Source organism: Sander vitreus, chromosome 24, assembly GCF_031162955.1.
Source record: "Sander vitreus isolate 19-12246 chromosome 24, sanVit1, whole genome shotgun sequence".
Taxonomy (NCBI): domain Eukaryota; kingdom Metazoa; phylum Chordata; class Actinopteri; order Perciformes; family Percidae; genus Sander; species Sander vitreus.
Window position 1 is genome coordinate 5655400 of NC_135878.1, and position 24439 is coordinate 5679838.

Genomic DNA, 24439 nt, shown 5'->3' on the forward strand with positions numbered 1-24439 from the left:
CTGATCCTGAAGGCCATGGCAGCAGCAGTGTATGTGTCCATGTGGCTGTTTGTACGCCAGCCGGACACACAGAGAAAATGACAGTCCGCCATATGGACCACCTGCAGTGGTCTCACACAGCAAGTCAACCTGGTCACATTATGAATCTGTTCTATCCAGACTGGTCCAACCGGCCCGCTGCGATCCCTCCCTGTCCTCCTGATTAGCCAGTCCATGCTGCACGAGGAGCCTCGCAGTGTCCATGAGGCTGATCAACCTCAACGCTCGGATTACAGTGCTGTGCCAGTGGGCTGCATCCAATCACAGCCTCGCCATATGTAAATAAAAGTGAAAATGACGCACTTTGCTGGTAAATAGGATGCACTGAGATATAAAGTGAACACAATGCAATGCATCTATTCATTGCCTCTACTCAGCAGTTTGTTTAGACTAATTGGCACGGATGATTAATTATTATATAACCCATGACAGGCCATGGAAAATTTGAATTAAATGACTGGCTGACATTGCATGTCCCAGTTCAGTTGTGTAATAAGCTAAGACGGATTCATTTGCCTACTGTGGTACACACTGCCTGCTGTATTCGTCTTCCCACAGCGCTCATCCAATGCTCAGCAACACGATTGGGAAGTTAACTACATATGTTTGGAAGTAAACACTGAGGTATGTTTAACAGTTGAATGGACTCGAGGTGTCAGGATGCACACAAAGATGCCAAGTATCCAAGTGTCTGCCATTAAACCATCTGTCAGAAAATAACAGCAAACCTCTCAGCAGTTGTTCTGTGCTGAAAAATAGTCCCTCTTTCAGACAATGACTGGCCGTCAAATGTTCATGCAGGGACAGGTGATTTTTATCCTTATTTTACTCATTTCAAAATTGAATTTCAATTAGTCTTCTAGTGTCAAACTGCAACATTCAGGCATAATTATGCACATTGAAGGTCAAACATCCAAGTAAAGTAACAATAAGCCTGACACATTTTTTAATGGAAGCTGACTTTCATTTTTTACATTTTAGTTACTATTTTAATGCTTAACTGAAAATAGAGACACATTGAAAGGGGTACTCCAGGGACTTTAAAGCATAGGCTCGATACAGCATCCTGACTTTTAGTCCTCAGATCCCAAAACAGGGAATACTGCATTTCCCATAATGCAACTCAGTAGAGTCATTTATGAGACCATCCAAGCTTGATAAACGCTCGCCTCATTCAATTTCCACAGCCCTATTTTGTAACACAGGCTCTCTGTCTCTGCGCTCAAGCTGATATAACTCTGATGACATCATCAGGGTCATATTCTTAGACTTTTCAAAGCTCCTACACAGCCACAAAAGACACGATACAAGTGCTTTCACAGACTTTGTAATGTTCTTCATGATCTGATCTACATGTGTGAAATTGGTGGAGTGCCCCTTTTAAAAGAAAAGGGCTGAATACAGATTTTCTTAATTTTTATTTTGTTTGAATCCACATTATGGTGAATACCGAACACAATACAATCAGTGAAAACATTACAATGTACATGTTAACTATACACCTCTATAAAAGTTAATTGTCTACATTTGCCTCCCATCCAGACACTCCCACTGTCGATAACAACACGGTTTAGTGCGCTTCTCTGCCTATCTGAAGATATATGCACTGTCAGTATGCAATCTAATCTAGTCTGGGGCTCGGTACCTGTTATGGTTGCTGGTATTCAAAACGGCCATAATGGCGCTGTTTGCGTCAGTGTCAAGACTCCTAATGAAGGTAGGAATTTTCCTCATAATGATGCCGATCTGTCTCGCTCATTCCAGCCATTCTTTAAGGATTTTAGAGCAACATGTACTTATCAACAGATCCTAAGTCCAGTCCTGCTTGTCTACTTCCCGCTATGCCTCTCTCTCCATCGCCATTTCTAAATAATTACTTGAATTAATCTATTACCGGCCTGGCCTCAGCACAGCATTAACCGAAATGCCAGTCTCTATGGCAAAGTGATGCATTCCACTGCAGGTATAATGCTTTTTTTTAAAAAGGATTTCTTCGGTCTAAAGCAGACACACTAGATCCTCTCTTGAGATAAGCAATGTGGTGAGGCTACCCGATTATACACTTTAGACATTTTTTATGTTTTCATAGTAAATGAAAAATTGCACACTTCTAAAGAGAGCTTTCGAAAGTGCTCTGGCCCAAAACGAAGTGCGACGATCACTGTCAAAGGGTTTGATTGTAATTGGTGTAGCAGCATCAAAGTATTCTTCTATTAAATCTCAAACCTTTGATCAAATGGATGTCAAGACTGACTGCTTGCTAGTTCACGTCACTGTGGCTTCTTGATCTTATTTTCGACTAACAATGAAGCACACACAGATTTCTTTATTAGCGTAGTATCAGTCAGAGCCTCAAGCCTCTGCAGCACAAAAGAAAAAGGCGTTTTTGGACTTTCTTTTAGCTTTAGCAAGTCTGACAGTGCATTTGAATCACAGTTTTTTTGTTGTTGCTTTATTTACTACTTTCAAATTTATGCTGAGGGTATGAAAAAAAGTATGCTTCAATGCTCAACATCATGGCGGCCCCTGAAAATGAAAACATGGAAAGGCTCAAGGCTTGCTTGGACCTTCAAAATTGTACTTTTTAACATTGCAATATACAAATGAAGGTTTATTGTTTTGTGGTAAAGATGGTCAAGATGATTTCTCTAATATTTTTGTCGGTATCAGCTTGGTCGTATTTGTTTTCATAGAGCTGTAACCAATAGTTATATGCATTTTCCATTGATTCATTATTTAGCCGATGAAATATCTAAAATAAAATTGCCTGTCAATTTCCCAGAGCCCAAGAGGACTTGTTTAATCATCCGTTTTATCCAACCCTCCAACAGTTGGAAAAACCCAAAATATATAGTTTACTGTGGTATAACAACAAAATAAAAGCAGAACATTTGAATAAGCTTTAATGGTTAAGTTGTAATAGTTGAACCGTATTGGAAATTCAACAAGTCTTCATATGAAAAAAATGGGTAATTTGAGCTTTTCTCAAACCAAGACCATTACAAAAATTACTAATATGAACTTTTTCTAATCTGCTGCCCCTATAATTAACATTTGATTAAGTTTAGCTAATTAAAATTGCTTAGTTAAAGTTGCAGTGGGTAGAAAGCAAAAGAAAAATGGCAGGACCTATTCCTGCAGCTCTCTCCTCTGTCGCATGGAGATATGCACGCACAGAACAGCCAATAGTAACGTTCTCTCTTTCTGAAATGACCTCTGATTGGCCAAATTCTCCTGTCAGGGGTTGATTTTCTAAAGCCTAAAAACAGAGCCAAGGGGAGAAGCAGAAGTGTAGTTTTTTCTTAGACCACTTGAATTACAACATGCTTAAAGATTATTATATAAAGTTTGGCCAACGATGACAAAAACAAATTGTGAAAAAAAAAAAAAAAAAGGTTTCGTGAAAGTTTGCTGTCATCTCTCTAATGTACGCTATCTAATTAGGGCTAAAACTGCCCCCTCAATAAAAACACTTTAATCATACTGTAGGTAATTTGTAGTACAATGTAGTACAATGGTCTAATTTACCTTCTTTTGTAGTCACAGTTGTTTCAAGCATACTAGTCTGGTTAACAGGATTCTAAAAATATTACCATCAGATGCTTGGTTACATTTGGTTCATAAGATGTTCTTTTAGACTGTTTTCATCTCCCCACACAAACCAAAGGAGTAGACATTTCAGAGTTTGAGTAAAGGACTTGGAGTAAAAAGCACTGATAGTCACAACCTAATTATACTTTCAAATAGAAGAAAAAGCTAGTAGCCCCTACTCTATTGTAGAAGTTGGATGTGTACAAGCTTTTTCAGCACTTTCATCCTCTGATTGGGTGAACACAGCCCAGAGTGTTATATTCCAGTAATTTTACACAAACACACACACACACACACACACACACACACACACACACACACACACACACACACACACACACTTATAGCCACTCGGCTTAAGGGACTTCAGAGGAAAGAAGAAAGACACATGCGCACACACACTGGATCTGTAGTTGTCATCCCTTTTTTCAGAGACACTTTAAACAATCAATGCCGTCTCCAGAGTAATCCATATTCTCCATATCCGTAGTTGCAAGACATAAAACATCAATTATTGTGTCAAATTTTATTCAGAAGTCAAGAATGACAAGTAGGGCATACAAATGAGGCCTGGATACACACACACACATGCATGCACACAGAATCACACTCACACAGGGTCATGCACAAACTGTACTCCAAACAGACACAAGCGCTCTCAAATTCTGCCTCCTCCCTTGCCTCTGACACACAAACACACCATCCTACACTCACACACACACACACACACACACACACACACACTTGCATTCATCCCCAAAAGCAATCCTTTTTTGAAAGGGAAAGTGGGGGGCTGAGAGGGGCGTGGAGTGCAGCTCGCTTGCTAACGTACATAATGAAAAGTGCAAGCTCTGTCATTTTCTGCAGATAAAAGTGTTCTGATGAGAGCCAGAGACAATAGCAGCGCATTAATCTCCTTGACATGCCGAGCTTTGGCTTTAAAACACTCACTTCCCCCATGCGGAGGACCTTTATCTATCTAAAGCTATACTCTCAGAAACCACATTAGGAGTTTGCATGCACACACACATATTACAAAATGCACCTGTGCAAACATATTACACAAAAAATTGTTGTAATAAATGTACAGTGCTCACATCATGCAAACAGGAAATTTCCATACACACAGTCACCCTATATATCGCATAAAGGTATAACAACTCAAATGACTATAATATCAATATAACCATACACAAATTAATTTGAGTGTAAGTACAATATCAGAAAAGGCGATTCTGTCTGACTTTGTCTATGTTGCAGGGTCCCCTCGGGTCCTTAAAAAGTCTTGAAACGTCTTACATAAGATTTTCGATTTTTTACGTCTGAAAATGTCTTGAAATCTGGAATTAACGACAAGGAGGTCTTAAATTTCATGTGGGGCAGAGTCCGACTCGTCATCTGTTTTTTTTTTCAACCACAATTTGACCAGCGCACCATCTGGGGGCAGCACTTCAATTTATGTGGGTGCAACCTGCATCATTCCATAGGTGACTGACGAGTAGGTGATTGATGAATGCGTTGCGTTGATGGTTCGCCACCACGGCATTTTGGTTGAAGCGAAATCGCAAGCATGGGCAAATGTTTGTTAAATGACAATTGGTTGGAGGGTGAAAAGTATCGGGGTTGGCTGAAGCCACTAATCATGAAGCGAGGTGTGCTTTATGTAAAAAGACGATGCAAGGATTTGGACTAGGTCAAGACCTAGTCTAATCTGTGCATCCTGGCTTGGTGCGTTTCACGAAGGCCAAACCAAGCTGAGGAAGACCGACTAGGTTGTATTTTGAGGTTGTAAAACGCAGTCAGCATCACAGATCATCTGAAACAATAAGTTGGGTTAAGGCACAGAATTAATTTAGGCCTATGCAAAAACTGTTGACAGACAACCATAATTTTCTATTCACAAGAGCACCTGAGGGGTGTTTTATTCTAATAAGAGTGCAGTCCAGTGCACCTATAACATTAGGGAAACCTGTAACACAAAATAATGAGTAATGGCCTACTGTGACAGTAACACAATTCTGTAATCTGTAATTTATGTTAGGCCCACCTGCAATTTTGTAGAATTACTCCTTAATGTAGCATGTTCTTTTGTGTCCGGGAAAGATAATGAAGATGTTCATGATTCCTTTTAGTGCTAAATACACTTTTCTAATCAAACGGCAAATTGTGGCTTTGCTCAGATTTTCTGCATCTCCAACTGCATATAAAAAATGTGCCCCTTGCAAAAAAACGTAGCCCTATGCACACCATCTGTGGGATGGTGAGGGAATGGCTCTGAGATGTGCGGTGCTGAATCTTGGGACCCAGCAGTCTGCACAGATAGTGTATGCCATCTGCACAAAATCTGTATCACTCATACAGATGGTTGCTGTGGAAAGCCAAAGGGTCCGTCCTGTCCCGAAAAACTCTTTCCCGTCGGAAAGCCCTTCTCAGTACAAGTGCTTCTTCATCCAGCACGTCATCTATGAACAGGCACACCATACTAAATGAAGAAACACATGTGCAGCCAGGGAGCATTATATATTGTTCATGAATATATTATTGACTTTATTGAAAACAGCCTTGTAACATCATCCGCCATTTCAACTTTATATATTCACCAAACCTCTAAAAACAATAATTGCAGACGTCGTCGTGAATAAAATAACAGTAACAATAACAGTAATTAATATCAATACCTATAAAAAGTCACAATGGTTGCTGAAATAATAACAGCAAAATTTATGACTCTCAGGATTGAAATCGCTTTATACGCCATATGTAGGCCTAATATAGATCTATCAATCTGACATGGTGATGATTGTTGAAACTAATAATTTAGGCTATAGTCCAAAAAATGGGTAATATGTTGACAGAAATGATTCTACAATTCCCATTTAACTCAAAAGGTATCAAAAATAATAAGACCGACAAACTTGTGGTAAACACTGAAATTAACGTATTTAAAAAGTTACGATAAAGTAGTAAAACTTGGCGCGTCTCCACCCGTCCGTGTGATGAAAAAACACATTTGAGATGCGTGTGCGCACACAGAGGCTTGTTTTGATGTGCTTCTCATGGTTCATGTTTATGATGAGATAAAATGATATACACCTATTGCATACACAGATAAAAACAACTTTAAGATGACACGATGCCATCAACAGCTGTTTTCCTTTTTCTGTTATTACAAGCTCAATAAGAGGAGTCTGCCAGTGCCCTTTATATTTCTGTGTAGTTCTTTCCAATATGTTAAGCAGGGAAGATTTATCTCAATATAGAAGCATGGCATATGCGGTGTGTGTGACCGTGTGTACACATCTCATTTCTTCACCATAAAAAAAAAGCCCACAGTCACATGATCAAATATCAAAGTATATGGTTACTGTTTTTTCTCTCTCAAGAGCTTTTTAATCTTCGGTTGCCATGTGATATATGACTTTCAGTGGGTAAATAATGTTCTGAAGGACAGGTTGTTCATTTCATGCACACTTTTAGATGTCTCTGGTTTCATTCTGCATAATGATGACAGCTCAAAATGGCTGAGTTGTATAGATAGGTGATGTTTGTGCTGATGCTTTCTCATTTTCTCTGTGTGAGGTCTGCTCTGATCTGAGGATCAGACAAGTGCACGGAGTTCACGATCAGATCTTGATATAATATCTCTTCAGCAGGTTTTTGTGTCTTTTCTTCTCGGCATCCTCTGAAGTTTAACACGGCTCTGCACAGTCTGGTCATATTGTTGCTGGTTCAGCACCCCGGCTGATTTGCATGCATTGCTTACAGCAGCACGATGCGGCTACAGTCCTCTCATGCAGCTGAATGCACGTTGCCTTGCTCAAGGGCATCTTAGTGGTTGCTGTTCAAAGAGAGTTACTCATACCCTGCTTTTACAGTATTAGGAAAAAAATTAATTAAAAGCTCACATCATAGTAAAAGCCCTCTGTGCAGAGTCTAAAATTAGTCGCCAGCAAAAGTCAAATACCAATAAAAGTGGCCTTCGGTGGATAAATTAATAAGGCACACCCCCTACACAAACTGTAACCATTTTCAGAGAGCAACATTTTTAATCCTCGCTGATTAATTTTGCCTGTTAAACTTCACCCCTGATGACTTGCCACTTTTCAGTTTCAAGAAAAGAAATGGCTTGGTACCAGGCTAATGATTGGTTGCCTGTTATGCTGCTTGATTCAAAGCAGTGGCACATCTTATTGTGCACACATTTGACCTGTTTTTATCGTTGAACTCTAACCCTGCTTGTCGTGTCATCAAGCTGCGATTGATTGTATACAGGACATAGCTTAATGTCCTTATAAGGACATGCACATGTGTCATATGCATTGTGAAAATGACTCATCTCAGCTTCCTGGTATAGGGTTATTTGGGACCTTCATTTGCATATTTCTTCAATGAGAGCACACCTCGCTGTGTTTCCGTGTGACTGGCGAGGCAAAGGGGAGTTTATAGGAAACTCCTAATGTGGCCTCTGACAAGTACCTCCAACCCCCTTAACGATGACAGAGGAACTTCCCACACAATCAGCCACTGCATCAGTCTCCCGAGGAGAGAGAGAAGGGAGGAGAGCATGAGATAGAGTAGGAGAGAGAGTGAGTGAGTGTGTGTGTGTGTGTGTGTGTGTGTAAGCTGCAGGGGTTAGTAAAGCATTTGATATTTGTCTGGCAAAGCATGCACACTAAGTAATATGACTTGCCTGAAGTGGGTGAAATGTCTACACAGCGCAAGTTTTTCTTTGTTGATTGGTTATGTCAAATAAATACTACTAATACTTAAATGGATAATTTCTGCTTTTGAGTCTGGCATTTGTATTGTGTCTGCACGCAGTCTTTTTGTTTTCTGTGAACATTTTCCGAAAGTTGCAGATATATTGAGTTGTAAAATATAGGTCTTGTTTAGTTATTTTGGATCTTAAATATACTGGTATAAGTTGAGGCTGGCATTCACAAATTTCTTTCTTACATCTTTTTTTCTATTAAGCCATCCACGACAGTTCAGTTACAAACAGAGACATTTCGAGCTCTGCCTTACAACAATAAGTGTGTGAGTTATCACCCTAAACTTGTGAATTCAATGGCATTTGCTCCTGGCAGGAAGCATACTAAAGGATTTCAAGAAACTATAGAGGCAGTGAGTGGGACCCATTCCTCTCTTTGTTTAGCTTTGATATTAAGGGTTCAGGTCTCAGTTTTATGTGCATTTTTTAAAACAACCATAGAGCCTACTGTATATTCATAAGTATAAATGATTGCTTAGATTTACATACTTTTAATAGTTTAATTCATTTGTAAAAACTGTCATTTTATGTTACAGTTGCAGGAACCTATTGCTAATCTAATCTGCCATGTTTGCTTTATTTCCAGCATCACTAAGAAGGGCCTTTATATCATATCCAAAAAGGATTTCCAAACGCATTTACTGTACAAAAATGAAAAGAAAATGTATTAAAAAATAGAAATCAAGAACGCCATCCAATAACCCTTTTTTATGACATTTTCTTTTGACAAATCCTATGGGAGCCAGAATCACTGTTACAACTTACATCATATGACAGTGAATAATATGCCTGCAAGCCACTGACGACTGTTGGCAACGAAACCAGAAAGTTTGTTTTCACTCGTCTTCAGCTGTCAGCTCACATTTATAAATCAATCTGAAAAGCCAGTTGGTATGTAGCCTATTGCTGTTTCATAACAGGCTTGTCTTGCTTAGTCAGACTGCTTCTTTCCCCCCATCAGCCTCCCTCTGTCCCACTCTCTCTTTTCCTCCTCTCTGTGTTTCATCTCTCTTCTTCCTCTCCCTCTTATTTTGTCTGTTTCTAGTCTTTCTTTTTCACTTCCCCCTTTTGATTTCTTTCATTCTGTCACATCTCTCATCCTGTGTAACAAGAATCTCTTGTGTTTTGATCCTGTCATCGGATATGCTGTCAGAGAGCCTCATTGCAGCTATATATGATATGAGCACGTGGTGTAAATATATCTACGGGCTTGTCTCTAGTGCTGCTGGCAAAGCGCTGCAGCTAGTTTGCGTTATCTGTGATGTCGTCAGTGATGTTAATAAGAAGAACCAATCAAAAACAAATGCAGGGAAAATAATTATTCATTCGTCAACTATGAGGCAGGATCTATGTGACTGAGACTCACACACCTAAACACACACACACACACACACACACACAGTGGCAGTGATATTCAGATACAGCAGTGTGCAGGGTGCAGTTGTTCTGTTCTCGAAACCTTGGAAAATTGAGATTGGTGTTGCAGCAGACTTCAAGGCAGTGGACGTGTCCCTGGGGATTGAGTCATGCGACAGTGTGTGTGTGTGTGTGTGTGTGTGTGTGTGTGTGTGTGTGTGTGTGTGTGAGAGAGAGTGACATGTGCGGGAATGTGTGTATTTATCTCCACAGAAACCTGCAACAAATGTCAAATGGGAATTCTGGCCTTCCGGTCAGTTGACAGACAATGTATCCAGCTTGCTTTTTTAGTCTATCATCCGAGAGGCATCAGAGTGAGGCTGTTGGTCAACACTCTCAATATTCTAACTCTAGCTCTACAGTGCACTGCAATATTCTTTTTCTTCCAATTAATTAAATTAAACGGTCTTTTTTGGCTGATAGTTTAAGTCTGGGCAAAAACAAGCAAGTGCCAAAAGGGGTGGGGGGGCATTAGCATAACTGTCATGACTAATACAAAACATTGCAGCCAAGCAAGTCGAAGAAGAAGAGCCGAATTCCAAATTAACAATGGAAGTTAAATTAGCCAGTGAGCTGTAAACATGTATTCAGGGGTAAAAAATGAATAAAAGTATATCTAAGGGAGGAGAGCTCTAAACGATCTGCTGTTTGCAATCATTATGATAAAAAGCCAACAATGATATGTTCCTGTTCAGATGGCACAACTATATAGTTGGCAGGATCTAAGCCTCTCAATCTGAATGTGGAAACAGACTGACACGGGGCATTTGTTTTCTGCCTAAATAATAAACTTGATTCTTCCCTAGATGTCATGGTTTCTGCACTCAAATCACACGGCATTGACTTGACATTTTAGTCACCGATGCAAATCCTTTTGTCTGTAGTCTGCAAACAGGGGTAGTGCCCTCCTTAGTGAAACATTTACCATTTAAGGGGAGGTTTGGATAAACTTCAGCTTAAAAGAATGAGGCTGGCAATATTCTACAATGTTCTCACTGTCATTCACCTCCATTGTTGTGTAAAAAATACACTTTACAAGCGTTTTTTTCTTTCCTGGTGCGGTGGTTAAAAAAGTATAGTGTATGAAGGGAGGACGCACAAAGAGAACAAAAAAAGAGATTCAGACTACAGTCTGGATGTAAATGTTTCCATTTGATACACTACAGGGATGTACAGACAGTGAAAAATGTGCAAAGGTGCATGAGTGCAAACATCTGATGGACTTTATTCAGTGCATGAGTCACTCTATATATGGTTACTCTACAGGTGCACCTATTCAATCATCTAGGGCTTGATTGAACACACAAGGAAGCCAATTACCAGCAGGTCAAGTCATTACAAACACACCAGAACAATACAAAATACATACTGACACATTCTCATAGACATACTGATCTATATACTGTATATATAACACAATAATCCAAATGTTAGCTTATACACCTGGGATGGGACACACTGGTACAGAAAAACAATAAGATAAGAGTCACAGAAAACCAGGCTTTCAGGATATATTTTAGCCCTGTTTTTACAACTGAAACTATATATTTGTGAGCCATATTTAAAGATATATGTCTGAAAAAAGATGGTTGTGTTTAAATATGCATGGTGGAATAATTACTCAGATTCTTCCAATACAACAATGTAAAACAATACTGTAAAAAGTACTTGTTCTGCAGAAAAGTGTCCAAATAAAACCATATGAGAAGTGTAGAAAGGAAATGTCTCTTTGGTGGAACTGCTAACAACTCATAGACATCTGACACGTGACAATGAGCACCCAACCATACACTGGTTCTGTGTACAGGGGTCACAAGCCAAAAAAAGCTTAGGAAGCACTGGTTTGAGCTTCAGCAATGCATTGCATTTCAGAAGTTTAGGATATATATATTTTTATTTAAATATTAATCTGAACAGTATCTATAGCTATCAGAAAAATTATGTGGAGTGAAAAGAATAATATATCCCTCTGAAATGTAGTGGAGTAGTAGACGTATAAATTAGTAGAACATGCAAACAATTACTTAGGTTAAGTAAACGTACCTCAAATGTACAGTTTTTGAGTAATGTACCTACTTTCCACCAGTAAGACAGAATGAGCTTGCAACTGAGTGCCAAAGTAAGGGTAGGGAGAAGAAATGGTTCAACCAATGTTGGGAAACATCCAGTCTAGCAAACATTCCACAATATCAGCTATAAAAAGTATTTTCAGACAGCGAGTTGTTGCTGCTGCCTCCATTGTTTGCAGTGTCAACGCGAATGTGCATGGTTATTGGCCACCATAGCTCACCATGGCAAACACACAGAGGAAAAACAATGAAGACAGTTATTGTACAAGTGTCTGAGTTACGTGAGATGAAGAAACATCAAGGTTCAAAGTTTAATTATCTGGTGTGGGTCGATCAATTATTCGTATGACATCAGTTAGCTTAATATTCTTAATCATGTCATATTACTATTTCCCCAATTTTAAGCTATTAAGTAAGGTGATGAGATGATCGTAGCTGGATTGAATGCCATGGGAGTAGCAGAGCGCTCCGCTCGCTGTCTTAGAGCACCTTAATTGACATAAAGAAAACGCTTGAATAAATTAATTAGTTGACTTAATTCACAATTAAATACAGACAAAATATGGTTATTAATTCTGCTGTTAGAGCACACTAGTGTTGTACGCATTAAATGTGTAAATTAATAATTCAATATCATTACTTAGTCTTCCTGTGCTATTCATTGTTTGTCTACTTAGTAACAAACACTAGTACTTGCTTCCTTTTGCCTGAACATTCTAGACAGAGCTCTTAGTTAGATGAGATGCAGCAAGTGTGGCAGGCTAAAAATAAAGTTCAACCATCACTGAAGGAGCCTAACAGGAGCTCTCAGTGGTCACCACACACAGTCAGAAGGTACAGTGCCAGCAAGCCAGCACAGTGTCAGGCACGATGATCTGTCACCCCTCTTTAATCTGGTCTGATGGAGCAGCCGGCCAGCCTCACTGTTCTTGCAATTCTTTTGCACCCAAACAGTAAGGCTACATTCACACTGCAGGCAAAAGTGGCCCAAATACAATTGTTTTGCAAATACCTTTTTTTTCATAACAGTGTAAACAGCACATAATTGGGCCACTTTCATAAGTTGTCCTAAATCAGATACACATCTGAATTTTTTGCAATGCGACTTCAGTCTGAACAGTCATCAGAACGCATGTGACTTTTATGTCACTCACTCACCCAGCCAATACAACCCAACTCCTACGTGCTTCCTCAAGGAAATGGGTCGCTTGAACTGAGTGTCTTGCCACGAGAGTCTTGTGGAGAGACGCTGACTGATATTTCAAAGTAGCCCTTGACATCCTGAAATTTTGGAAGTAATCTGTTTCAGTGAAGCCATTCACGTCACAATCCCACCACTCCTGGCTCTCTCTGCATCCACACACACCTCCACAAACACCATGAATTAAAAATGTGGCTCTCTTTCTCTGCATCCTCTTCCTCGTTATCATCTGCTCACAAATTCGCTGGCTTTCTCTGCACATCAACTTATAAAGGAATCCAGAAACGCTCACTTCAGTGGCCTCCATGTTTATTTCTGTACGACACTGTGCTGGATGTGACGTCTTTGTTTTTGTTCTTTTGCGCATGTGGGTCAGTTTAAGACTGTGACCAATTTACACTGGAATATGATATATGCCATATTAAAAAAATGACAGCAAAACAAAAGTCTCAAAAGCGAGTCTCACTTTAGTCAATCAACTGCACTACAACGTAATGGACAGTTGAGTAGCGTTTTGTTGCGTAAAGCTCTGGACTGGAGTCAGGGTATAGCTAGTCTCTATCTGTCTATTTATGAGGACTATGGTAAACTGCTCCTCAGATCTCTGCAGGGTAAATCCAGACAGCTAGCTAGACTATCTGTCCAATCTGAGTTGTTTGTTGCACGACTAAAACAACTTTTGAACGTATACGTTCCACCAAAACAAGTTCCTTCCCGAGGCTATTTTGCAGAGGCACCTTGGCTCGATCCAGCGCTTAGCTCTGCCCAAGGCAATTATTAGTTTAAAGAAATGCCAATAAACCAGAGCATGTTTTTCTCCCATCCTGGAATGCTGTGTGGACTACCCAGACCCTCCTCCGCAGCGCTGTGGAGGAAGGTCTGGCAATGCGAGACTAGGGTATAGCCAATGATTTAGCCTGGTGAGCGAACAACTGCTAATAGATAAAGATCAAGATAGATAATGCTAAAACATAGCTTTGGGTTAAATTGGGTCTCCAGCCTGGTAGTACAAGTTGGATTCATGCGGGTACGGGCCAGGTTGAATTCTTAGTTTTCGGCCTGTGCAGAATCAATCTTGATTTATCACAATCTTTAAGGTCAGCTACAACTACTGAGGAAAATGCCCTGAGATCGTTGGGTAGGCATTCCAATGACTCACTTTGTTATTCGAGGTGTTCGGAACTTTTCAGTCCATGCCCCTCAGCTTTAGAACTCTGTGACTGTGTATCTCAGATTATCCAACTCGGTAGCATCTCTTAAATCACTTCTTATAACTTACTTGTATCAGAAAAAAAATAAACCTGTTTTGGTTTTATTTTTGTATACTTTTTATATTGCGAAAGTTTGTCTAATTTGAGCATGTTCACTGTTTACTCTGTTTTACTGTTAAGTACTTTGTAAAAGAGTTAGGAAAATGCTATATAAGTAAATCTGTTGTAATAGTTAAAATGGGCTTAATCTGAGTGTGTTGTGCTGTGATATTTTGGGTATGAGAAAACTACTATAGGTACATTATTTTTAAGAAATTATTAACATGTTATACTGATCTAAAATATATTTACATGTTGAACTATACATTTTTTAGTGCTTTACAACAGTTGCAAAACATTTTTTTAGTTTTTAATTAAGATACTCAGAATAATGACTCAGCTAGTTTAATCATGCCAGCACATTTTAGAGAATCTAGAAGTGGGGTATTACAGATAAGAACATCCTTAACAGTCTGAAAATATATTCTGTTTTCATTAGCGCTATCAATCATTGCACTAAGTTAAAATATAATCACAGACAATATCATAGTGGTAGTGATCATGAAGTCCCATGGAGTTTGTAAGGTTCCCATGGGTCTTTGGTCTTTTATCAGCGTGGGCCCTGGGGTATCTACAATATAACCCTGTGCATCATTCTGTTCATGGAAGATATTGCCTCTTGCCTCCGTTTTATATTTCTCCATCAACGTTTCAAGTGTCATTTGTACTGTTTATATGAAAAAAAACACGCTTGAGGGAGGCTGGACTGCCCACTGTCCTATAAAGAATGAAATAGTTGGCTTCAGTGAATAACAGCATTTATTGAAGAAAATTGACTTTTTGCCTTATTGAGCACAAGGGGCATAAATGTAACATGTTCACACACCCACAAACACACACGCACACACCAAATGCTTGGTGTGCAAGAAGTGGACTAAAAAAAAACTAAGGAAATGACACATGAGGGGATTTGCAACTTTGAAGTAGGTAAACCACTATTCCAAATGCACAGGAGATTCATTAATTTGAATGCCAGTAGTTTCACTGAGGCCACAAGGCTTAATTTACAGGTGCACTGGCCACAAAAACTGCCAATTGTTTGATTTGGCAAGAGGAACGGAACAAAAAATGAAACATATGCCAAGCATGAACAAATTGTTCGCAAGGTGTTATGTGCCAAAGTGCACCCAGGGACAGAAAAACATTAATGTCATGGTTACTAAATAGCACAAATTGCAGAGGCAAAATAATCTGACTTCATGCAACACTTCTCCCACAGTCTAAGTCTTAAAAACAGATGTTTATAAAGCTGCCATATGTGAAAACCACTTGTATCCAAGATACAGTTGGATAGGAGGTATGTATCCTGGAGTGATAAGCACAAATCCAGATGTTCTTCACAACAGAGGTTTTAAATGATCAAGCAAGATGTGCTTATGTTTAGATAGTCTAAGGATCTCTTTAACCCACAGTTAAACATGATGGTGAATCTGTAATATGTGAACTGCCTTTCCAGGAATCCATGCAGCCTGATGGTTGCTCTGCGTGATCATACTACGCCCCGAGAAAGACGAGGCCATTTTATAGCATTCGCTCCCTATGGTGCAAACACTGTTTCCCACATGTTCCAATGGTGTAGATAATAGTGCCCCCATGACTGACACCAGATGGAGCCAATTGGAGGAATGAACAAAAAAAGTATAAAATAGCATAGTCAAATCATTAGCCACATGCATTTCTCAATAGACAGATCTAAATATCATTAAACATTTATAAGGCCTACATTTAAATTCCCATTGTGTCTTTTCTTCTTAAAGTAAATAAATAATTAGGAGTAATGAATGGATGTGTTTAGACTGATGAAATAGAATAAAAGCTGGGGGAGCAGGAGAGGGCTAAATGGGAGGAGCACAACACTGAACTGTGCTAAATCTTTTTGCCCAGTGGTAGTCCTGCGCTTGGAAATATGTTGCATGTAGACAAAACTTCTTAGGCAGTTGCACTTACTCAAAGGAAAATTACTTAAATATAATGAATTAAAAAAACAGCTCTTGCCAAACATTATATAATGCATTTTACAAAAATGTTGACAGCATAATGTACCATGGGGGATGGGACACCCGTATTGCACAACTATTGCAGCACAAACACAGTCATTCATTCAAACGAGTGAGACATAAAATACCAAACAACTGACTGCTTAATAGTGCACATTAAAGTGATTGCTTGGAACTGTCTAATAAAAAAAAACAGTTTAATCTTACAAGAGACCATCAGATCCAAAACAGCCTCCTAGACAAAGTTCAGAGGCAGCTAAAAGAGAAAGACTGGTTTTATCCGTCCATCCGTCTTCATTAGCAGTGGCAGCAGGCGAGGCAAAGTCCTCCTCCCCAGCCCCATCCTTCAGCTCCTCCTGGGGGATCCTAAGGCTTTCCCAGCCCAGATAGGACATGTAATCCATCCAGTGTTCTGGGTTGGCTCAGGGGTCTTCTGCTAGTTGAAAGTTCAAATAATACCCCCATAAGGAGGTGTCTGGGAGACATCCTAATCAGATATCCAAATCACCTCAACAGCCTTCTTTCAACATGAAAGAGTAATGGTTGTACTTCTTTGACTTCCTTCCAGTTTACCAAAATCCTAACCAGATATTAAGGGTGACCCTGGACACCCTGTGAAGGAAACTTAATTTGGGAACTCATGACCACAGGTGACGAACATAGATTGAAGAAGAACTTCACTTTTAGGCTAAGGTCTTCTTAATTGTGACAGTCCTGCGTATGCCTCACTTGGGGCCAAAAACTCTATCCCAACAATTTTATTTTGCATTGGTGTTCCATGGCAGAAAAGTAATCAGTATTTCAAACTCTGAATGTGAGATATTCACATGATGCCAATCTACAATTCATGCATTTCTTGTTTTGCTCCAGAGCCATGGTAATCAATGCTAATTAACACTTGAAAAAATGTTTTTGCCGTGCAAAGTTTGATTGAATTCTCCAGCTACCTTTGGAATCTCGCAGCATCAGAACAAAGTTGATGTAATCACAAGTTTCCAGCTTGTAAATAGTGTTCACGTCAACTTCCAAGTAGCAAATACAACTGGAAACTCCAATATGTCCGACTTAGCCCTTATTCGGAAGTGCCTGAAAACAAAACTAACTAGAAGGGCACTTAAAGAGTTTTGACCTCTGCCAAGACTAATCTGTTCCAAAGTGTAATGGGTTCTTCCTTGGCCCATCCTACACCCTTCCATCAAGTTACATGAAAATGGGGTTGGTACCGAACACACCAACCCGAAATCATAACCTCCTTGGCGGAGGTAATGTCTCAAATCAAGACACCTCACATAAGTGTAAGACAGACCCAAATTTCATTGATATGGTCTTAAATTGTCAATGCTGAGTTTTTTAATCCTCACATGACCAACAGTCTTGCTGACGACAACACTTGCAAGTTTTTAATATGGACATCTTTCCCATTTCTAGCATCCATCCCATATATTGAACGCAGCATTAGTTGTGAAAAGTATTAAAAGAAAGTCATTGATCTCTGCACCAAAAATAAAGGGCCAGATTGGTACAACAGCTAGCAATCAGCGTACGCCAGTCAGTACAGAACTGTGGCAGCTATAGGAGCGTGCACTCAGGGAGGGCATTTCTCATGAATCGCCTCTTTTACTCAAACTCATCACTGTGTTTCTTTCAAAAGACTCTTGAGAGCTCTATTGTGCAATTCACCAATGTGTCTGAACATAAAAACAACACATTTCTAATTTTGCAAAACACAGGACAACCCAAGTTATTACTGTGCAAGGGCTGTAAAAGCTAAATCAATTCGACCAACTACTCAATGTGTCTATGTGAAGTAAACAGGTAAAATAGTGACGCTCTGTAAAATTGCTGCCTAGCCCGGAGCACACAAACTATATCCAATCAATATAGCTTAAAAACCCATGCTGCCAATCCTTATGTTTATGACCCAGAAATAATACTTAATTATGAGCAAAGCAAGAGCTAAGGGGCGTTCTCCTGTGTGCACACACAAACACATGCATGCATGCACGCATACGCATACACACACACACACACACACACACACACACACACACACACACACACAGCTCACAGGTTGTACCCTTTCATAATAAGTTTAATGCCAGAGCTTTCACTCCTGGGTAATCAATCTGTAATACATCATTATTTATCTAGCGCACAAAAAGCCCTGGAGGATTCCAACACATACACACAAATGTATACGTATACACGCACAAACACACAGCTCAACTCACATGGTAATGGGCAGGCACATGAACACACACTCACACACTCCCTGGAGGTGTCTTTGCCCACTTGGAGGTATTAAGGGATCAGGGTGGAGAGGTAATTACAAGCACAGTGGAGGAGAGTGGGGGACAAAGAGGACAACAGTAGACTCCTGTGCCTTCTGAAGCCTGCAGACGAGACTGGTAGAGAGCCAATGAGAGGAGTCAAGACCTCATTAGTCCAGCACAGGTCAAGACTATCACATGTGGTGCATTGAATACTTCTTGTAACATGAACAGGGTTTTATTGCATTAAACTTTGTTGCTTGTTACCACCATGTTTTTGGGGGAATTTGGAAGCAAAATGCTTGTTCTGGGTAAAAAAGATTTGAAAAACAACTTTATGTAATTTACATGACTTAAGCTCTAGGTGAGGTGTATACTGTAACAAGATATTGTATCAAAAGATATTCTGAAACCAACATGATGTGAAAATAAATTAGAGATAAGACAGTAAAGGACTTTTCATGATGCAATAATTGATGTTTGTATTTGCTATGCTAACTATGTTGTATAGTTTTTAGTCATGCAAGCAGTGTGGCTCAAGGGATGCCAATCACAGTCTGTTGGTCCACCACTTTGAACCAGACTGAAATATCTCAAGTATTGTATGTATTGTCATTGAATTTGGTTAAGACATCAATGTATACCTGAGAGGGTAACCCTAACCCTAGCATAGTGACTCAGTGCTGGTGTTACTTTGGTTATTTTAAACAATATATATATATATATATATATATATATATATATATATATATTTTAAATAGGAGAATTTTGAAAAGGTAATACACTTTATCCTCCAGGGTGGTAAAAAAAGGATAGAAAAAACATTTAACTCATATGTCTGAGAAAAAGAAATATATAAGTTATAATGCAATTAGCACTGCAATTCGGAGGGTCTTCTGAGTCAGTTGAGTTGTGTGTAATTATTCAGCAAGAAATGCCTCCACTACTCTAAACTAAGTTCACATAAAATAACTGCCTTTCACATAGACAATTTCAGCAAGAACACCACATCCACAAGAGAGCAGCTTAAGTAAACTATAATCCACCGTTAGAACTCTCAAAACACAGATCCAATGCACATGGCAGCCACACGTGTGTATTCCTCAAAGCCTTACAAAATAAACAAAACCTTTAAAAAATGTCAACTTTAAGTCTATCATAGCACAAACAATGCATCAAAACCATTTCCATCACATAAATTTACAAGTCTGGGTAGACAAAAAAACTTAAAAATGAAACACGGGACCATAGATAGAAAAGAAAACGGAAAACTATGGATACTTAAGATTAATTCTATGGAGAACCCAGTAAGCCATTAACTGTAGTGACATAATACAGCTCCACTTGGCCTAATATAATGCCAGCAGTGGCTCAATCGCTCACCATTACACATCCCCTGCCATGAAAGGGTCTCTCTTACCACAGTATGACACAACACACAAAGCAGTGAGGCAAACACTGACTTCATACTTAAAAGCAGCTTGATGACAGCAAAGGTCAATGAGCCATTTATTTATTGACCAAGGTTGTTCCTAATTAAAGAATGAGAAAGAAGGCAGGTGAGATAGAGAAGTTATTTCTTTTAAGCTGCACATCACTCCTGCTGTCCAACAGCCATGCCAGAATAACTGACAGGAACAGGCCCACTGCACAGTCTGCCACTGTCCACTGTGATTATTGATTCCCTCAGGGTCTCTGCCTCTGTCTCACTGCTTCCCCCGAACAGCCTCCCCCTCCTTTACCAGGCTGGGAGCCACTGTGTATCTCACTAGCTGTTCCAACTGCACCCTGCAAATTCAAGCTGGTGTCTGCTTGTTCACTTGTTCAGTTCTTTGTTACTTAACCCACATAGCGAAATATTTAAATGTGATTCATATTCACTCTCTTTAGAATTATACAGCTTGAGCATGACACTGCAAAACTCAACATAGCACTGGCTTTGTAGGTGTTGGATACGCCAGATCAGCCACTCAATGTTCAGTGCTTAGTCCAATTTCATTTTCTATTCATGCACTGCTTTTGTGACATGAAATCAATTGACATCTTTATGCAGACAACATATTTCTTGACAGATGTGCCCATGTTAGTAATCTAAAGAAAATTATCAACTTCTTCAATTGTTTTGGTGTACTTACTGAAACTTAAAAAAAGGAAGGCTAGGGAAGGTATGCAGGACTGAGAGACGTACACACACTAGCTACACTTACATGGAGCCTAATATTCCACTAATTGTGATAATAAAGATTGTCCCGATCAGGCCTGAAAGGACGGAATTTTCCAACAGGTTGAAAGGGACGGTGTAAACTTTTGATAATCTGTTCAAAAGGAAAACATTAGCACCTAATAACAATGTAAACGCTTAATCCAAATGTTTCTCTCTGGTGACATTGCTGCTTGAAGCATGGCGGTAGCAAAACAAAACATTCCATTCATGTTATATTTCTAGCAGATTAGGCACTTCACAGTGGACAGAACCACTTTGGTGTTATGTAAATGCTTTGGGGGCATGTAATGACATCTTATCGGATCAGTTTATTTAGCATCCATGTAAACAGTTAAAGGGATGGTTCGGAGTAATTTCACCCTAGGGTCCTTTGCACCATGACCTCGAGCCAAACAACCATCCCCCCCAGAAGCTTTTTTCCCTTTGTCGAACATTGGGCGAGTTAGCGCTATCAGCTGAATGGCTTAGTGCAGGTGTAATGGAACCAAAAGTGTATCTCGTAAATTACACCACTAATAATGCCCGTAATTGTACCAAACTTCTACAGTAGTACAAATAGGTTCTGTACTCATAAAACGAGGCATTGGAAAGTTTATAAGTACACCAGGAGTTTATTTAAATAGCACTTGCCTTGTCTTCTCTTCTCTGCTGCTACCACTGCTAGCTAGCGGGCTCTCCGATTCTCTTCCATTAGTTGTAGCTCCTCGTCCATGTATTCAGGCTCGAATATATTCACCTTATTCCCCGGGGCATTAAGAGGGGCGCCATGTTTGTTCTGTTTTGTCTTGGAACTTCCGGTTGAGCAACTCTGTCCATTGCAGTACATTAGAAAATTAGCTTGCTATTTCAGTGAAGATGTCCAGTATGACGTGTTCGGTGCGGGGCTGTCACAACAACTGGATAAAAAGACGGGTATCGTTGCAACAACACTGTGTTGTCCACGGTAAAACCAGGGCAGAATGTTGTGGGGCAGCTTTTCATCTTTATCCTCCGCCGTCCAGCGATGAGGACCGGCGTATGTGGCTGAAGGCGCTAAACCTTAAGAAACCTCCGAAAAAACCCTACGTCTGTTCCTATCATTTTGCGGACGGTAAACCATCAGAAGAGTAGCCTACGAAATTGCACAGAGCATTGTTGTGGGCAGACTGACAATTTCTCCTTAATTGCTTGTTTGTAGGCTTTGGGATGCTGCCATGGGGAAAATATTCAGAATAAAACTCTCACTTATTCAGATATGCAGACATCATAGGCTACACCCTTAACTATGCCTTGACTTGACCTCAATAAATAAACTTTACAACATAGGATCAGGTCGAAGCTTTATAATTTGATGTCCACGACTGGTTATCTTGGAAGGCAGCAAGATGATTAACCTTATCATTGATTACTTACTGATGCTGTGTTATTTCTACAGAAACACCCTCAACCAGCTCTGCAAGCCAGGAGACTGATGGGGTAACTGATGGGATAAATGAGGAGTTGACTGATAGGACACACTGTGATGCTACTACACAGTGGGAATGTCTACACATGGAAGATCACGCCTATGCTGTCAGTGACCCACTCCATTGTCCTCACCCCCATGACCAGGCAACACAGTGTCCTGAACAACGTCTGGTACACACCGAACTTCTCCGTAATGATCGCATGTCTCTACTGTACAATGGGTTGTCACTGGATGCATTTAAGTCTTTGGCCCACGAGCTGACAGCAGGATGCAGCATCTCCCAGGCTCAGCTACACCCCAAAGATCAACTGTTGATGACCCTGATGAAGTTCCGGCTGAACTTATTGCAGGACGACATCGCAGAGAGGTTCAGTGTGTCTCAGACTATGGTCAGTAGGATAATCTCTCAGTGGCTGGACATCAGTGGAGGAGAAGATGAGGTGCTATGTTCCATGGCTGCCCAGGGAGACGATCCAGGCAACGATGCCACAGTGCTTCAAGGAACATTATCCATTAACCACATGCATCATTGACTGTTCTGAGACCCCTCTTCAGAAGGCTCACAATCTGGACTCAAGAGGCCAATCATACAGTCATTACTATGGACAAAATACGATCAAGTTCCTCGTAGCTATTGCACCATGTGGTTTAATAATGTTCATCTCTCCAGCATATGGTTGGAGATCCAGTGACAAGTTCATCACAGCCAACTCAGGGTTTCTGGAGTATCTGCGTCCAGGTGATGAGGTGATGACAGAGGTTTTGTTATTCAAGATCTTCTGTTTGAACGTAAAGTCAAGCTCGTCCTGCCAGCTTTCACCAAAAGAGGCCTGCCTTTGGCCGAAGAAGACACCACCAACACGAGGCGCATAGTCAACGTCTAAGTGCACGTTGAGAGGGTCATACGCCGCCTGAAGAACTACAGAATAGTCTCTGAAACAGTGCCCATTAACATCACCCAGAAATTTGACAAGATTCTGAGAGTCTGTGCAGGTCTATGTAGTCTTCATGGGGACATTATACAAGAAGATGAGGAATAAGATGTTCAATGTTTATAATGTATATAAGTTCAAACAGTTAAAGTTCAACCAGTTGTAATGGTAACATGGTTAAAATGTTGTTTTTATTGTTGTTTCTATTGTTCATTTTTACAAATCTATACAAAACTTGAACATAGATTTAGTGTTCAAGTACAATGTTGTTTCTAGTGTTCATTTTTACAAATCTATACACATTTCAAACAATTGTAAGCATCCACCATAACTTTTGTCTGCTCTTTCTACTTTGTTGACATGAAAATAACAGCACCTTATGCACACTATGTATGTACAACTTTCTTCTTCAAAATGATCACCTGAGTATGACTTGTACTGGACTCCCCCTGGACGTTTAAGGCATGTAAGTGTAGGTGCTTATACAGGGATACAACGGCAACAAATATGGATGAGCTCCTGCATAGTGTTTCTTACAGTCTAATGCAGAAATGTGATGTACATGTTTTGTGAAAAGGAGCATTGCACAAGACTAGAAGAAGTATTTTTTAGGAGTTTTTCCATGTTTACAACGCTAAACAAAACTTGAACTGATACCTGTGTATTGTAATACACAAACATGATGTCTTTGTCAGAGGGGGTCAATAAACTTCACACATTTGCAGCATTTGTTATTTTATTTCATGTTTGAGTTAATGCTTTGACAGATTACAAAACAAATTACATTAAAAACAATAGGCATTAATAATTACAAGTAGTTAAGCAAGTAGCATAAAGTAATCAAATGTAAGGCTGCAGCAAGGGTAGTTGTCTGCTGTAGTTTTACTGGTCACCTTGCTATTTTGTATTTGACGTGCGACTTTACATTCTCCTACGTGCTGATTTACTAGCCCCAGAGCCGTTGAAAGACTAGCCCCGTTTGACATGTTAGCTAACGTTAGCTAAAATTAGCTCGTGGTAGCTTAGACTGCGGTTAGATTTTTGTAGTATGCAGTTCAGGACTACAAATACAACAATCTGCTTTTTTAGGTACACATTCAGCCAGTTGGAACAGAAGAACACACCAGAATAGGCCTGTTTAGTAAGCTGTATGTGATGGCCGCTTTCCTACA

The 24439-nt window shown here is 39.8% G+C and overlaps 1 pseudogene; it reads left to right on the forward strand.

Annotated features, from left to right (window-relative positions):
• Positions 1-21752: 21752 nt before the first annotated feature.
• LOC144513079 (uncharacterized) lies at positions 21753-23375 on the forward strand (annotated as a pseudogene).
• The last annotated feature ends 1064 nt before the right edge of the window (positions 23376-24439 follow it).